The sequence below is a fragment of the Mus caroli genome, chromosome 18 (genome assembly GCF_900094665.2).
Source record: "Mus caroli chromosome 18, CAROLI_EIJ_v1.1, whole genome shotgun sequence".
NCBI lineage: Eukaryota > Metazoa > Chordata > Mammalia > Rodentia > Muridae > Mus > Mus caroli.
The window spans coordinates 22995649-23013020 of record NC_034587.1 but is presented as its reverse complement, the minus strand read 5'-3'; the positions used below and the strand labels follow the sequence as shown (position 1 = coordinate 23013020).

Below are 17372 nucleotides of genomic sequence, written 5' to 3'. Positions count from 1 at the left end.
TCTCTCTCTCTGTCTCTCTCTCTCTCTCTTCCTTCTCCCCATTGTATGTATCTGTGTCTGTTTCTCTGTGTGTATTTTCCCTAGAAACAAGCACAGAACTAGACATACCCTCTACTGTTTTATCCACAACCCAATGTGATTTTTTTAACCCCAGATTTCCTAAGTCACTTGAAATAAACAGGTTAGAATTGAATAAGCAGAATTGAGCTTCAGAAGTGACCTGGCCATACAGGCACTAAAACCAACTAAAGAGACAGAACTTTTCACCAGATTAAATTAGCATTTGCCCAATTGGTGCCATAGAGTTGAACATATACATCAACTCCAGAAAAATTCCTGTGATCAAAGAAAGTGTATGAAGGCATGTGACATCGAGATATATCCTCTAGGGTTCCAGCAGTGAACATTCCCCTTCCCATCCCCTCACATCTTTCCAGATACTCCTATGGGCATGTGCTGTTATCTCCCTGTGCAACTGATATTCCAGGTTTTATGTATGAAATTTAGAGGAAAGGCAACGAGCCAAGTGGTAGAGGAAATTTAATTCTTTTTCCTTTTTCCTATTTGCTTTATCTATTTGGACTTCATGAAGAATACTTAACATTGAAGAGCTAACAAGGAAATAAAGAATTACAGGTCAACAAGAAGAAATGGTAAAAGGAAAATGGCTTCCCAGTTCCTACCTTGGCCACAAGGCCAGCATAGTGGCTTCAGGTTAAGAATGAGATCGTGGAAGAACAGGAAAGAGACCCAAAAGAAGGGCTTCAGAGGAAAGGCAGAGGGCCAAAAGAGCACACAGGGCATGCTCTAGAATCCTGTTTGGAAGTGCATTTGCCCATCTGATGGGGCCATAACTGCAGGTGGATTGAACTCTTGAACCCTGTTTGGAAGTGTGTGTGTTTTACCTATCTGATGGGGCCATAATTGTAGGAGGATTGAACTGATGAGGCAAGGAAGACCTTTTCCACTTACAGTCTCCTCTTTCTTCCATAATCATCTGTGAGAAAAACATTAACTTAGAGATGGATAAATGGCTGGAAAACTCAGATCATCTGCTCGGTGAGTGTGGAGTCCTTGCACAAGAACCATTTATGGAGAGCATCTCACCACCAGAAAAATCTAAATGTCCTGTGTGTGCACTTTTCCAGATGCTAGAACAGATTTCTCTGACAAAAACATGGCAACTGAACACATCTGCCCACAGGTCCCATGTATAATGTATATCCTCTTCTAGAACACAGATAGACAGTCCAAAGTTAATTATGCAAAAGCAAGGCACGTAGAGTGTTACTGGAGAGAAAGAGTTCTCTATGAACAAGTAAATTGAAAAGGTTTCAAGGTGGGTATCTTGGCCTCTAGGTGCTCAAAAACATGAAGTCATGCTGTCTTGAAATGGTAGATGCAAACTCACTGGGAGAAATAGGATTTCCTCTGCACATTAAAAACTGGAAGAAGCCATGGGCTGGGTCTTCTAGACATTGTGATAGTAAAATAAACTAAGGACCAGAGATGAAATGAACATAGCATGAGACAGGGTCACTGAGAACAAGTTATACTAATAGTTTCCTCCATCTTTTGAGACTACCCCAGGCCCTGATTCTCATGGTCCACCCCTCCTTAGCGACTTCAGTAGCATCTTTAGTTTCCTTTAATCTATATTCCACTCCTGCACATTTCTGGGCATGCAGCATGTATTGACTTCTGCAAAGGTTGTTTGTCTGACCTAAATTCCTTAATAGACTCTTAACTGTGCCATGTTACTAATCAGCACATCCTCCATAAAAAACTGTAGTGTGGGTTAGTTATAGTGTGGGTTAGTTATAGTGTGGGTTAGTTATAGTGTGGGTTAGTTAAGTTAACCAATTGAGTAATGGGAAAAGGTGTACTTGGACTACCTGTTACATGTCATTAGAGTGCCATTTAAAAAAATCTGACTTAGACTCAGAAACGTGTTAACATTTGAGAGCCCAGAGCTAATCTCACTGTACATCACTGGCCAGCACTCTCTTATCCCATGGAATTTCTCTGCTCTTCTGTTTCCTGAAGGCTGGGTGCAGCCCTGATCCAGCCTTCTCTCCTGTTTACAGAATACTTTCATTATTAGGCTCTCCCTAACTCAAACAAATAGAATACTATGTAAATTCAAGTTGGCCTGTAATATATGGAGTATTTTTCCTTTATTTTGATAAGGTACATATATATCTATTCATGTCTACACATGTGCATATATGTACACACATATGTAGGACCAGATTCATCAGATGCTGTCTGCCATTTTTTGAAACATTGGCCTAGAATTTGCCAAGTACATTAAGCTGGCCCTCAGGGATATACCTGTTCCCAGCACTGAGATTAAAAGCATGAACCACCACATACCTGGTTTGTCTTAATATGTGTTCTGGGGATTGAACGTGGATTTTCATGCTTGCAAAGTAAGTGCTTTTGAGCTTTTAAGCACGAATTGAGCCATCTTTATAGCCCAGTATGTGGGGAATTTTCGAAGTAGACTCAAATAGGTTATGGACCTGATGTATAAAGAATAGTTCAAATATAATGTGGGATAGGTTTTCATTTCTTTCCCTTTTCAAGCATATTTTCCTTTCACTAATACCAGTTGACACCAGCTGGTTATCCTGCATTTGCCCTGCTAGCTCCTCCCCTTATCCTCTGTGCTGCTCCACGCTGTCCACTCTCTGCTTTCCTGAAGCCCTGGCAGAAGATGAGGAAGAGAAAGACACAGCAGTCAAGGCCTGTTCCTGCAGCTCCTTTCTTGCAGCTCTCTGGCTTGGCAGTGCTGAGTTTTTCTACCCAGGGATCATTCCTCTTTAGGAGGGTATTCTCAGACCTTAAACTGGAAACATCTCCAGCTCTGGACCAACTTTGGGGAATGTTAGCAACTTTGGGTGCTTTTACTTAATTTTACGAATCTCTACCCTATTGGACAGAGTCTTCCCATTCCAATTCCCTTCAAGGATTCCAAAGAGCACAAGTTTTCACTGTCCAAAGGCAGACTCAAGGAGCTTAAAGATGACTTTACATTTGTTTGCAGAGTCAGAACCGGTTTGACAGTTGAGCGATGCAGTGACACCTGAATGCCTGGGCTAGTTAGAGAACTGTGTCAAAGTCCTAAGCTTCTGCTTCACTCATCAAACTGACTCATGAGAAGTTCCATTGAGAAGATTCTGATGAGTCAGGGACAAATCTTATAAAAGGCAAACCCACAGATCCTGCCCAGTGGTGCAGGGTAAAAGGAGGCTCTTCGATGATCTCAGCCCTGATCTGTGCTTTTTGGAACTCACGCCAATTTCAGAAAGAGGAGTGACTATAAGAAGGCTTTTGTTGTTTCGGGTTTTGTCTTTTTTTCTTACTCTGACTTTTTCAAGAGAAAACGAACTTGAATTCAACAGGAAATTGAAGATATCTCTTACAAAGTCTCTTATTTTCAGAGCTGAAATTTCAGGCCATAAACACAACTTGGCTCTTAGTTACTGCCATCAGATAGGTGATCTGTTATAAGGTTTTGAGGCAGTCATTTTCTCAAGCATACTGTTCCCTAAGAGAGATGCAAAGCAGGTGTACACAGGTCACCAAGAGTTGAAGCCTCCTGGTTCTGGATTTGGGTGAAAAACTCGAGTTCTCATTATGCTTATAACTCTGTACACTCCTCTCCCTAGGGAAAAATGTTCTCTTCCAGTGGCTCTTGATGTCCATGATAAGCAAGTTCATTCTTCAATGACTGATCCTATATGCACACTGTTTACTTCTAACAATGACTTGTAAGTGTGTTCTTCTTGGGACTAAATAATAAAGCATATAGATTCCAAATAGTGGGTCCCTTGACTTTTACATCATTTCATGCAAAGTCTAGATAGAAAGGAAAGGATGCACTTAAGACTCGGTGCTACTTTGAGAGCACTATACAAATTTAGATGAGCCCATCCTGATTAACAGAAAACTGTAATGACACTGGTGACAATAATCAGGAAGTATTCCATCCTCTACCCTCCTCCCTTTAGAACCCATGTCTCAGAGGTTGGATGTGAGCTGCACATTAGAGTTCTAGATAAAGGCGTCTTAGATTTCCCTGAGCTTCTGTGATGAACACAAGAACTGTGTGTGTGTGTATGTGTGTGTGTGTGTGTGTGTGTGTGTGTTGCTTCCACACATGTATTCAGGCAAACACTGACTGCCTTCTGTCTGCAACAGGAATGACTCCAAGGTAAAGCCCAGGGGGAGGCTTTTGCCGGCTGCAGGCTCCTGGGGCATAGCCATAACCATAAGGGCTGAGAGTTTGGGGGAAATGACTTGCATTTGGGAGATGTTCTTGCATTTGAGGGGAGCATTTCTTCAGGCCATCATGGACCAATAAACAGTTCAATTTTTTCATTGTTCTAATTAATTTAATTAAGTTAACTTCCAAGGTGTGTTAAGAAGCAATGCCTTGGGTGATTAACTGTTCCCATATCAAGGTGTTTTCACAAACACATTTACTCTGATTAGTGTACACATTATTATGTAATTAAATACCTCACACAGAGGAATTTATTAGTGCCTCCTTGTCTTCTAACAAATAAAGCAGTCTTCAGAATCTCTTGGAAAAGTGATTCTGTTTGCTAGGAGAGAAGGACAGACCGACATGGTGATCTACATAGCTCAGGACTAAGAAGGCAGTTCCCTAAATTCCCACAAGGGTCTGGGCAGGACCAGGCTACCCTTTCCAATACCATAGCACCTCCCATGGTTATAGCCTGGCCTGTTTTGAACCATTTCTCTTGCTTGCCTCTTTCTCTAACCTTTAGTCCTAAGAAATACATGTAGTAAACCAGAAGAACCCCGTTTACAAGGAAGGAAGGACTCTGCAGAGTAGAAACAGATCACCCGCCTTGTGCTCTTCCTTCAGAGTTGACCTTCAGAAAAGCTGTGGTTCTATCCACTGCATGTTACATTTTGTTGACACCTTTACTGTGAGGCTCTCCCTCTACTACATGGGACTCATTTTGACAGATATGGAAACAAGTGAGTACTGATAAGATACTGGACTCCAAGACAAATTAAAACAGTGATTCTTTCTAGAAAGACCACCTTCTTAAAGCTTTTTATTTCACAGCTAGCAACTTTATTACCTCCATAGTTAGTGCTAGAAATTTTGGGTCCTCATTATCGCAATGTTATAAATCATGCCTACTGATCAGTTGGCTTCCACACGGTGCAAGCACCATGGCCATCACAGAATTCAGTGCTACAACTCCATGAGACAGGTTGCTTAGTGTCATTATTCCAGAGGTGAAGATGCTGAAAAGCAATGTGTATAGGCCCCATTCTTATGGGCCTTCAGCCAGGAAGTAAAGTCTTGAAAACAACAAGGCCATCTGACTGGGATGCCCTAATTCTGGCCTCTGTTCAGCCTGAGTGCAGGAGCATGCATACAGAGGGGTCCAGATTTCAGGCCTAGAGGCTCCAAGGTCCACATACCTTTGATGTGAGAAGCCAGACATATTTCCCTGCTTGCCTGAACCACTCAATGCTGTGAAACCCAGGCAACTTAGCTACCTCAGAGAGGATAAATTAAGTGACATTTCTGGGGAATGTAGAAAACACTACTGAAGGCCAAGTGAATCAATGCTGAACGCAGAACAAAACAGTTCCCACCACTGGGATCAGACTGTTCAGGTTGGTGGCAGGGAGAGAGAATTATGTGAGCCAGGGGCTAGCTCCTGAGGGAGCCAGGATTGATTCTGTATGATTGATGACTCGGGGACAGAATGCCAACTCATCAATCGCCCCGGCTCATGCCACGGACAGCATCAAGATCACTTTTCCCCGGTGCCCAGTCTGAAAGATTTCTCTTCTGTTAATGTTTGTTTGGCCTGGGGCAGGCGCCTGCTGGGCTCAGCTGTGGAATGTTACCAAGACCTTCTAAGGAAAGACAGCTGGCAACATCTGGCAGGAGGGCTCAGAACTTGGAGGAGAAGTTGCAGAATTGAGAACTCTGGTAGAGCTGTGTGTGTGTGTGTGTGGTGTGTGTGTGTGAGAGAGAGAGAGAGAGAGAGAGAGAGAGAGAGAGAGAGAGAGATGGGGGAGGCAGAGAAATGGTAAATATCATAATATCATTTCTATGTGACATGTATAGCATGTGACAGGAATAGATACTTTCTGTGACTTAGCCTCTTGTCATGAATCACAGTAATCAAAGCTCTACCTTCTGTGCTACTAGGGTATTAGGAAAATATTTCATTACCTCCACAGTTGCTGATGCTTTGGAGGTTAATACGTATCTCCTTAACTATAAGCAACACTATTTGGGGGGGGGGGGAATGTAGTTTGCCTTCTTCAATATCACTCTTGAAATTATACTGTTATGGGGTCCATTCCAACTCCTTACATAGGTCTTGCAACCCATTTAAGTGCATGTTTCCTGAGAGAGGACTTTATTACACACTTCTCTAAACCTTCTAATCTGAGCCCATCAGATTTCATGCTCTTCAACTAGTTATCCTGGCAAACATTATATCATATATATGATAAAATGTAGTAATATTATAAATATGAGGTTTACATATTCTATTTATATATGCATGGTTATATGCTATGTATCTGTGTACATATTTATGTCTCTTTCTTTCATTTTATTTTGTGTGAATGAGTATTTGGCCTGATCTATGTATTATGTCTGTGCCTACTCTCCTTGAAGAGCAAATGAGAGCACCAGATTCCATGTAATTTGAGTTATAGGTGGTATTGAACTGCCATTTGAGTGTTGGAAACTGTTCCTGTGTCCTCCTTAAAAGGAGCAAGTACTCTTAACCACTGAGCATCTCCCCAGCCTCTATTCTATGTTGTAAAACAGGGTTTCATGTAGCCCTAACTTCCCTTAAACTCATTCTTCAGGAATGAATGATTCCTGATCCTCTCTTTCCACTTCACAACTTCTGGAACTAGAGCCATTCATGCCACTCTGCCCCATACATACTATATGTATACCCCATAAAGTCCACGGACCTTTGAAAATATTGGAAGAAGGGTACATCAGATAAGAGAGTAAAGTCAATAATCTTTCCACAAAAACTGTGGGTGTGAGGCTTGAAGACCCTGCAGAGGTGTAAGTAAATGTTTCACGTAAGACAATATCATTTTAAGGATTATTATTGAAAGTTTTCTCTCCTTTACTTTTGATTTTATGCTGTTTAATCTGATCACATTAAAAAGACTCTGTTTTTTACAAATAGGATAATAAGGTTCAGAGGTAATGAAATCACAATAGAAATAAAAGCCTGAGATAGTCAGTATTCTCTGTCTAATTATAACATGGGTAATTCATACACATTAACAGTTGAAATAAAAGAAAGTCATAAATAAAATAATAACCACAAACTGCCATTTACTGATGAACATTAAGCATAAGTAATATTTCCCTATTACTCCATCAGTCCATGTGTCTGAATACATTTGTACATTTAATTAGAATCTTAACACTTAGCCCCTGTACATTATTTTAAGTTGTTGTGCTTAGACTAAAATCCTACTGCTGGATGGAAAAAGCAGCTGGAGTACCTTATACAGAAAGCAAGCACAAAGATCCTGCAGAAACTTACTAAAATAGAAAAATGTAAGTCTCCCTGCTTAGAGAAAAATTGTTTTATGACTAATTTAACAAAATAGCTCACATTCGAGATAAAACAGAAAGAATGAAATAACATCAAATCCAGGTGTGCAGGAAGCACATTCATGGATGAATTTGTTGGCCTCTTCTGTGGTGTCCAGGTGCCTAGGAAGGTACTTCCACCGAGTTACTCATCTCCATTAACCCTGTCAACAATTCTTCACCAAGGCCTCTCATACCCACAGTGCCCTTGGAATCAGGGACCCAGGATGCAGAGACCAGAACGAATTCACACAAAGATCAGTTGTTTCATCTCAGCACAGAATGGTCCCAAAGAGGTAGTGACATGGTGGGTAACAGAATCCTAAACCAACTATACAGGCTTACAATCAACAGTATAGAGATTAGCAAAAGAAGCAGAAGTATATGGGTATATTGGCTAGAGGCCAGTATTTGGTATTTTCCTCAATCGTATTCCATGTCATTATTCCTTTATTGACTTAGTATTTTGAGACAAAGTCTCTCACTGAACCTGGGGCTTGAGGATTCAGGTAGGCTGCTGGACCAACAACCTTCCAGTGCCTTCCTGTCTCCAGCTCCCCAGTACTTCAATTACAAACATGAGGAGCTTTTTATGTGAGTTCTGGGGATCGAAACCCATGTCTTCATACTGTCACATCAAGCATTTGCCAAGTGACTCATGTTCAAAGTTCCCACCAACACCTAACTGAGCATAGCGGTGCATATCTGCAATCCCAGAACTCAAGAGATGAAGCAGTAGGGTAGTAGTTCCAAGCTAGCCTCAACTACATAGAAAGTTTGAAAGCAGTCGGGACTACATGAGCTGTAGTAAATGCATAAAGAAACAAACAAATGAATAAATAACAAATGCAAATTTTAAAAATCCTTGTGAAAGGAAGTGGAGACAAGTGGAATAATTGCCATTTACATATAGGAAGACGGAAATATGCTAAGCATATGATCATTCCTTCCCATACTAGCAGAGGAGAAACAGAGATGTGAGTTGAGCACAGCTCTACTCAGTTCTGAGCTGAAGTTTTTCATGGAGCTGTCCCAAGCCAGGAACCGTATTCTGTAATGAGGACCGAAATGACCTTGAAATCAGAGAGAAAAATAAAATCACAATGCCAGCTCACAAAGCTAGCCAGGAATAGGGAGTGATCCCAGAGGGGAGAGGACAGAAGCAGCATTTGAAGTCCCTTGAGAGACTGTTGGTGAGAGTGCCATATGTAAGGATCTAATGCTACATGGCTTTTAGGATAACAGATAGAAATGGGGTTCTCTGAAGTTCTACATCATCAAAACAGAGAACTCATGCAGGGTGCCCCAAGAACGGTGCAGTTTTGTGAGATCATATATATCCTTACCAATCTAAACCTTATGAGAAACCATTGTTTAAAATGAAACCTAGGCCCAAATAAATAAGCAAAATAAAAACAGCAATGCTAAGCATAAATAAAATTAACTTTGGCAACACTGGTTTTCATTTTAAAAATTAAAACAAAACAAAATGTAGGAAAATCCACCACAACCATTCAGAAATGGACCTGATTATATGATAAGGCTCAAAAAATTAATGTCTTCAGAATAACCAGTAATTGTTGTTCTTATTTCTACCTTCTTTAGCTCTTCTGTGCTAATAATCTAGTCTCCCTTCTGTTCATGTTAGCCCCATTTGGCTGATAACAAGATATTGCATCAATTCACAAGTCACTAACAAAACCCAAGTATCTCCTTAAAACACATTTGTTGAAATTATGTCTCAATTCTTTCTGTCAAGAACATAAGCAAAAATCAGAGTCACTGTATTCTTTGAGACTCTCAAAATGAACAGAACTATTAGAATTTAGGTATTTATTAGAGTAATTTATAGCTGTAGTTTAGGTGGCTCAATAATGATTCTCTCTCATAATGGAAAGGCATAAGATTCCAATAATTGCTCATTCCACAAGGCTAGATGTCTCAGTAGTTCCAAGCTGAGGCTGAGGATTCCTGGAGAGTTCCTAGTCTTCAGTCTAGTTTAAAATCCAGAAATTTTGATGCAGGTAAAGAAATACCTCCACTGGATAGATTAACTTGCCAACAAGAGGAAAGGCAAGCAGGCAAATATCAAAAACTTCCTTTTTATGTCCTTTTATGTGGGCTGTCACCAGAAGGTGTGGCCCATTTTTATGGTTGGTCATTCCCAAGTCAAATAATCCATCAAGAATCCTTCACAGGGTTTTCCACTGTTTGAATGTTAGTTAATTCCAGATATTCTCAAGTTGACAAACAAGAATAACACATGACCCCTGTGTGTCAGGATAGAAAAGAAGAAAACACATGCTGATCACATTGGAGTCTATATACCAAGCAGTTTTTCTGTTAGTTGATCCATGTCTCTCTGATAGCTACAGCTCAGGAGGACACCAAAAACTAGAATAATTTTGCATCTTTTTCCCCCAGTTCTTTCCCAAATGCTATGATATTCTGTCAACATATGATGCATTCAAGAAACCCATTCTCCAGTTAGCTAACTGATAATAGTGTGTCTTCCATTGATGAAAGACTCATCACCTAGATCATTCACACATCCAGTAGCTTTACCGTTTAAACCCATATGCCCAGCTCCTGCTGGTAGGCTGTTAATCATCAGACACAAGTGAACAGAGTGTTTTTCTCAGGGGCAAGGGTGTCACATCCTTACATGCTGCCTAGATTGTATTGGGGGGTGTATTTGGCCATGGCACAAAGGCAAGTGTAGTATCTGGTCTCTTAAACCTGATAGCTCCACCTCTTAAATAAGGTTTTCTAGGACTGCTCTGGACAATCAGTCTCCCTAGTTTTTCTAAAACTCCAAATCAGGTTGCCTCCTTAAATCTTTTGATGATAAATCTAATTAATGGACGACCATCTGCTCAAAGCAATGGCTAAATCAGATACAATGAAGACACTCAGGTTGAAGACCACAAGCCCTTGAGTTATAATAGAAGGGACTACGTGGCAAAGATCTTTCTCAAATGAAGTATTACCAAAATCCATAAATTATCGAGTAGAAATACTTCATTCTTCCTGGAAGCAGTAATTGAAGAAGACTAAAGACAAGAGTTCCACATGATTCATTCCTTGTTCTCCAGGGGAATACCAAGAACCCGCTGCATAGTTTAGTTTGAAGAACACTTATGGTCATTTTGGATGGGGCAAATAGCTTAACTTCTGGGCATGAATTTGACTTTTTGTAGATAGAGTGCCAGCAATTTTAATCAAGAACAGCTTTTCTTGGCCAAATAACAGTTTTAGGTCCATAATATTCTTTTTTATCTTCCTCTACCACCATTTGTGTGTTGAATTGAAAATGTAATAACCTGCCCAGTCAGAAACCCATTCTTTGGGCAAGCACCAAACCCTGACACTAGTAATGATACTAGCCTAGCCCTGCAGAGACTTTGTATGCCAGGGTAGGAGTACATTGAAGGGGGGGTGTCCACTCTCTCAGATGAAAAAGGAAGGGGGATGGGGAGAGGGCCTGTAGGCTGGGGAATAGTCATAGGGATGTAAAATTATATATATATATATATATATATATATATATATATATATATATATATATATGTAAAGGTGTGTGTGCTTTCCCCTCTCTTTCTCCTCTCATTGTCTCATGATTGATCATTTTCTTGCCTAGCTTGGTAAGCTAAAGCCTGTATAGCCTGCACCCAAAGACATGTTTCTGGCAAGAACGGAAAGATTCATTTCCTAAGAACAAATGTTTGGAACTTACCCCATTTCTTTGTTGTCTGTGAATGTTCATGTCAACAGACTTTCAGGTCCATGAAATGTGAAAAGTGTTCTGTGTTTCTAATGATCTGACAGGACTGGGCATATAGTTAGCACACAGAGAAGAGTAAGTAAATGCTTGAAGATTTATTACTATCAAGGTCACTATCTAAGGGTTTCTATTGCTATAATGGTATGACCAAACTGTGGCCAAAAGCAACTTAGTAAGGAAATTATTTATTTCATTTACACTTCCAGTTAACAGTCCATCAGTCAAGAGAAGTCATGGCAGGAGCTGAAGCAGAGGTCATAGAGGGTGCTGCTTACCGGCTTACTCCTCATGACTTGTTCAATTTTATTTTTTATACACTCCCAGGACCAACTAGTGGAATATGGCACCATCTACATGAGCTGAGCCCTCCAATATCAATCACTAATTTTAAGTATGCACCACAGCCTTCCCTGCAGGCCAATCGGATCAGAGCCTTTTCTCAGTAGATGTTTTCTCTTACAAATGACTCTAGCTTGTTTGAATCTGAAGTAAAACTAGCCAGCATAGTCACCTTGCGACAACCATTATACTTAATTCGGTTGCCTCGCCTCTTCTTATTCTCTTTCCAAGCAGAGCCTTTGCCAAGTAGTTCTCTTCAAGCCTTTTATTTCATCAGAAGCATGAAAGAATATAAACATGTTCACTGTATGTATCTTGAAAATTAAGTAAGAAGATATAGAAACAAATAAAGCAATCCCTAGATGTTTCTTCCTGATTCTGTTTTTCTCTTAATCTTCCCAAATCCTACCTATGAAGGTATACATAAAGGTCTATGCCTCTCTGTTTAAGGAAGTGTGTTCTACCTTTCCAAAACACGTTGTCAGTAGTGATACACTTGCTGGGTCTACCCAGAGGAATATGTTTGAAACCTTGAATATTCTTCCAAAGACCATATACAACCAAACAGGAGAGAAAATGTTCTTAAATATAAGAGGGAATCACTCTAGAAAGTGGTATTGAGAACCAAAAAAGAATCCATGGCAAAGTCAGAGCCTTTCTTTGGAAGGAGTCAAACTTTTCAGATACCCACCTCAAGCCACCTCAAGCCATCTTCACAGCACCAAGGAGAATGGTATCACACACCCATTGTATTCACAGTCAAATTGCCCATAGGTACTTTTGGTCAAAAATCCATGAACACATTAAATTTTGAAGGAATTTGAAATACCTGGTGTTCTAAGACACTCTTGCTCAAATCAAGATTCTGCTCTGGCATCTGTGATAAAGGATAATTGAGTAGCTGCAGGACATCTTGCAGGAACAGCAAGCTCATCCATTTACCAGGAAGCAAAGGGGAGGAGGTGTTCTGACTGCTAAATGAATCTTGCCACTCTTATTACTTTTTCTGTTTGGAATGTCTTTAACTTATTCATTCATCTTATCTCTATTGAGAATGGGATGTTTTAGAAAAGAACTTCATTTGTATTCATCATGATCCAAACCAAACAGCTATTAATAACTTGACATACTTGCCTCATATTATTCTTTATATGAGAACATAGATGGGTGCCCGTACAACTGAAATACCTTGTATAGCTCCTAACAGTCTCATTCACCTTGATATCTACTGAACACAGCGAATCATTCTCTCCCTGAGATCTTACTATCACTACAAGTGAAAAACCACAAAAACTTGTTTTGTTGGTGAGTTTTTCATAGGTGTACACAATATCCTTTATAATATAAAGGATTTTCAAATGATCCTACTGAACACATGTCCTGGGGTCTCTGACTGTAATGGCTATAAAGTTCATTGAATGTGCTTAAAGCTTACAACCTTGCACAGGAATGGACATGTACGTGTTTTCCAATTTGCTACCATGAGCAGAGCTGAAAGATGTCCTTGTTGACATCCTTCCTTCATCTGAGGCTGAGTTGCTCTGTACTATATAGTAAAGGGTGGAAATGTGGACTCATAAACTATTACTATTCTCAACCTTAATATGCATTGATAAATAGCTCTTCAAAGTCTTCATTACCTATTGATTCACCCATCAACAATGTATAAAGACGCATGTCTCTCTAACTCTTCACCAACATTTAGGATTATTAAACTTTTTCCTGCCACATGTAAAGAGATTTGTTCCAAACTTTTTAGACTTAAGCATCAAAGTGTTTGAGCTACTGTTCAAGTGTGGTGGCTAGCCAAGCTCTCTTACTGTGAGTGGCAGCTCACTTACCCTGGCACCTTCTGTTAGCTCCTTTCCCTGTTAACTGGCTCATCCTTTTGTTCAAGCTAAAGCTGTCATGTGTCTTTTGATTAAAACTATTGCAAGCATCCTTTCTGTGTGTACCACCCACCTTTGAAATTCACACAATGTCTCTCAGGCATACAGAATGCTCATGAGTTAGGGTGAGTAAATACAAGATTTTTTTTCATGATTTCTCCTTACATGTCTTGTTGATGAAACATTCATTTCTCTTAAAAATACGCACCTTTTTGTTATAAGCCATTTCACATTGCATTTGTAATATATGTGTCTATTTCCATTTTTACTATGAAGCTTGTATCAAATTCATTTCACATGGAAATCAAATTCTGGCAATTCAATTTACTGAATAGCCTTTCATTTCCTAACTACTTTGTGATAGCATATACAGAGTTTCTTATGTATTTGCTTTTGGATTGTTGTTTTATTTGTTTTATTGTATGTTTACATATGGGAGGTAGGGTATATAACATTTATGTACCCATATACTTGCTGGTGGCCAGAGGAGGACAGCGTTCATCTTCTGTTTTCCCCCCTTTGTATTTCTGAACAGGGTCTCTCACTGAATCTGAAGCTCACCATTTCAACTAGGCTGGCTGGCCAGTGAGTTTTCAAGATCTTTCTGGTGCTGTTTCTTAGGTCAGGGGTTAAACAGGTCAAACAGCCACACTATTTTTTTCAAGGATGCTGAGAAATTAGACTCCATTACTCTTGCTTCACAACTGGTGCCCTTACCCTCTGATCTATCTCCTTAAACATAACTCCAGCTCTAACTCTAAACTTTGGTCTATTTTTACTTTATCTTAGCACCCAAACAGTATGATCTTAGTTACTAAAACTTTGACTTACATCCTAATAAGCTAAAGATTCACAATTATTCTTTAAAAGAAATAAGCCTGACTCCTTTACACACGAACAGTAGTAATAACTAGTTGAGTTTCAAGAAAAATTCCATTAAGATTAAAACTGAAATTAACTTAATATGACCTGTTAGAAAAACGTTTTTAAGAACATAGATAGGTGATAAATAGATTGAGTGATAGATAGATAGATAGATAGATAGATAGATAGATAGATAGATAGATAGATAGATAGATAATAGATTATAGATTGTGTGTGTGAGAGAGAATAAGAGACAGAGAAGCTTTCTATTGGTAAAATTTCTACCCACCTCCTTTTTGGTCTAAAATTTGCAATTGTTTAATTTGCTTAAAAATAAAATTATTCTGTATTTACTTAGAACTTCCTTTTATATGACTTAATTTTGAATTTATTTTCATTATAAAAATAAAATCCTATTATTTCTAGTTAAAATCAAGTATATCTGAAATTTTGTTTCTTCTTAGTCAATCTAGTGATATCTATTACTTTTTCATTTACAAACATAAACTTCATTTTCCTTTTTCTCACGTGATAATTTTCAAAGAAATTTTAAGAGAATTTGGCATTGAAATTATTTTTACAGACATATTTTGTTACTTGTTTTTTGTGTGGAGGGGGATGAGTATGTGAACCAGTGTTTGTGGATACCTGCAGAAGCCAGGTGGATCTGAAGTTATATGCAGTTATAAGACCAAACAGACTATGCAAGAGCTCTGGGATGCATGAAAAGACTGACTTGGTATTCCTATGATGACTAGAAGAGCACTGTAGCAAAGGCATAGAGAATATTTTCAAGAAAATCATATCAGAAAACTTTCTCTCCATGTACAAGAGGCTTCAGAATACCAAGAAGACATGGCCATAAAAAAAAAAATAAAAAGAAACACACACAATATAGCTAAACCATTTATGACACCTAGCTTCTATTAGGAGGGTCCTAGGAATTAGACTCTGCTTTTCATGTTTGCACAGATAGTATTTTACTAAGGAAACCATCTCTTCAGGCCAGATGTTCCAATTTTTAAAGTCTTTTGTTAGTTTTCAAAAGTTAGAACTGACAATAAATTTAAATTGTGGTATAATATAGTTTGACCATATGCATGTGATATTTCTAATATCTGTGGGGCTTTTAGTAATTGCCTCTCTTTTATTCCACTTTGGGGGCTGATACATAACCAATTGTGGCTCATCTTCTCCATCACTTATTCACTTGATACTTTGTTCATATTCATCCTTGTCTTCATCCTCTCTCTTCCTCTAGCATTTGTCATAATCTGCTCTTCTTTTTCTAGTTTCTTGATATGGATGGGTAACCAACTGCTTTTTTAGCATTCTTTTCCTCTAATATAAGCATTTAAATTTATAAGTTTCCCTTAGTGCTATCTTAGCTACACTTCATAAATTCTGACATATTGGATTTCCATTATCATTAAGTTCATTTTTTTTAATTCTGAAGTTTATTTTTAGCATATGGATGATTTAGATGTATATTGCTTAATTTCCAAATATTTGTCTGTCTAGATATCTTTATGTCGTTGATTTATAATTTAATGTGTGGCCTTCAGGGAATGTACACTGCATGATTTCAATTCTTTGAAATTTATTGAGACTAATTTAATTAGCTAGCATATGGTCATTCCTGGTATATGATTCATATGTGATTGAAAAGAATGTATAATTTGCTGTTGCTGAGTTTAGGGTTCTATAAAAAGCAAATTAGGCCAAGCATTTGACAATATTACACAGATTGTAGCCTCAGTACTTTCTTTTTATTTATTTGTTCTGTCAATCATCCAGCTTGTGGATTTTCTATTTCTCAGCTTAATTTTGTCTATTTTCACTTTGCATATTAGGTGTTTTCATCTTGGGGTTTATAAAGTTTACCAGGGTTATATTATCCTGATAAATTTAGTCTATGATCCTAGCTGATACTCTTAGCAGTGAGGTATATGGAGACTGAAGTGGCCACCTCTTATAACTAAGAGGGGTTTTCTCTGGAGAGAGTCTACCCACAAAGCCTTTGATCCTAAATTTCTCCTGCCTACAAGATGCACAGGGATAAGATGGAACAGAGATTGAGGAAAAGGCAAACCAGTGACTTTCCCAACTTGAGACCTGTTCCATGTGAGAGAGCCAACCCTTTACACTATTAATGATACTCTGCTATGCTTACAAACAGGAGCCTAGCATAATTGTCTCCTGAGAGGCTTATTTAGAAGCTGATAAAAACAGATGCAGAGATCCATAGACAAATATAAGGCAGACCTCAGGGAGGCCTGTGGAAGAGTGGGGGATGGATTTTAGAAAGCCAGGGGTGGAGGCAAATGGGGAAGAGGATCAAGGACACCACAAGAGGTCCTATAGATTCAACTAACCCTGGGCCCACGAAAGCTCAGAGACTGAAACACCAACCAAAGAGCATGCAGTGGCTGGATCTAGCCCCCCACACACACATTTGTAGCAGATGTTCAGGTCTGTCTTCTTGTGGGTCCCCTAACAATTGGAGCAAGTCTGTCTGACACTGTTACCTGCCATTGGATACCCTTCTCCTAGCTGGATTCCCTGGTTGGGCCTCAGTGGGAGTGGATACACTTAGTCTTGCTGCAACTTGATGTCCCAGGGCTTGGTGGTATCAAATGGGGACTTCCCCTTCTGTGAGGCGAACCAGAGGATATAATGGATGAGGGATTTGTGAGGGTGGGACTGAGGAAAAGAGCGAGCAGGCGTGCTACAACGTGAGTGTAAAATGAAGAAAGAAAGAAAGAAAGAAAGAAAGAAAGAAAGAGAGAGAGAGAGAGAGAGAGAGGGAGGGAGGGAGGGGGAAGAGAAAGAAGAAGAAGAAGAAGAAGAAGAA

General features: G+C 39.2%; 1 long non-coding RNA gene across 1 annotated transcript in view; it reads right to left on the bottom strand.

The window, feature by feature from the left end:
• Positions 1 to 17372, bottom strand: part of LOC110284485 — a 53558-nt gene that overhangs the window by 3772 nt on the left and 32414 nt on the right. Inside the window, exon 3 of the long non-coding RNA XR_002376954.1 lies at positions 3589 to 3864. This is a non-coding gene — a long non-coding RNA (uncharacterized LOC110284485). The remainder of the gene's footprint in view (positions 1 to 3588; positions 3865 to 17372) is intronic.